This window comes from Tupaia chinensis, unplaced genomic scaffold, assembly GCF_000334495.1.
Source record: "Tupaia chinensis unplaced genomic scaffold, TupChi_1.0 Scaffold145057_1, whole genome shotgun sequence".
NCBI classification, from domain to species: Eukaryota; Metazoa; Chordata; class Mammalia; order Scandentia; family Tupaiidae; genus Tupaia; species Tupaia belangeri.
The window spans coordinates 2,246-3,601 of record NW_006204918.1 but is presented as its reverse complement, the minus strand read 5'-3'; positions in this window follow the sequence as shown (position 1 = coordinate 3,601).

Here is a 1,356-nt window from a genome sequence, read left to right as displayed (position 1 = left end):
AGAGACAGAAAGCGAGAAATCACCCCGTCGAGGGGATGGCCACGCCGCAATCCCTTCTCCTCCATTCTCCTCTCGGGATCTTGGGCACGCACGCACACACGCCCGGCGTGAGTTTAAGCTGCCGAGTCCGGGAAGCGAACCTCAGTCAACTACATGGGAGTCCAGCAACATAGTCATTACACTAACTGCTGGTCCCCCTTCTCATTTTCTTAATGACCAATTTAGAAAAGCAATAACTTTTAATTTTGATGAAGTCAAATTTATTCACTGTTTACATTCTGTACATTTTGTGACCTAAGAGATGTTGGCTTGCCTCAAGTTCATAAAGATATCATCCATTGACTTCCTCTAATGTTTTAGAGGTGTCACTTTTACTTTTGAATCTAGTGCCCGTTTCAAGTCAAATTTTGTGCCTGATTTAAGGTAGAGGTCAAGGTTCACGCTGCTTTTCTTTACTGATACATCATTTACTGAAAAAAATTCTTTCTTTGTGGCATTACCACTTTTGTCAAAAATCGAGTGACCACCTATATGTGGATCTTTCTTTGGCCTTCGTATTCTGTTGATTACTATGCAAATTTCAAGTCATTACTACCCTAGTAAGATTACTGCAGTTTCTTAATAGTTACGTCTTGAAAACGGGTAGTGTATGTGCTCCAAATTCATTCATCTTTTTCAGAGTTATTTGGTTATCCTAGGCTTCTTAGAATTTCTATATAAATTTTAGAACCAGCCTCTCAATTAGCAACAACAACAGCAAAAAGTCTGGTGGTATTTCGATAGTTTTCAACAATTTGAGAACGTGGTGATTTTCCTTTCCTTGCCTACTTGAATTTCAGGCTTCTTGGGTGGGTTTTAGTTTTCATCGAAATAGGAAAAATTTTGACCATTAATTTTCAACTGGTTCTCTTTCACTCCCCTTAATCTGTACATACAAGTACAGGTCAGTGATATTCTCTCTCTCTCTCTTCCTCTCTCCCTCTCCCTCTCTCCTTCTCCCTCTCTCCCTCTCTCCCTCTCTCCCTCTCCCCACCCCTCCTCTCTTCCTTAGTTTCTTTTCTCTCTGCCCTCCATATTTTGCATCGTTTCTATTGCCAAATCTTCAAGTTCTCTGACAGTTACTACTCACGGCAAAAGCAATAACCAGAACAGAGCCCTATCTTGTATTGAGTAACAAAGAATTTCCCAGATCATTTCCCAGATCATCCTCACAAGAATCCCTCAGAGAGATGTTCACGTTTCATTTTGATTGTGTAGTAGAAACCAAGCTCAAACTCAGAGCTAGAGTTGCCTTCACCTCAGCCTAATTTAAAAGAGAAAACTTGTCTGGGGCCAGCAGGTGACATGGTGGTTAAG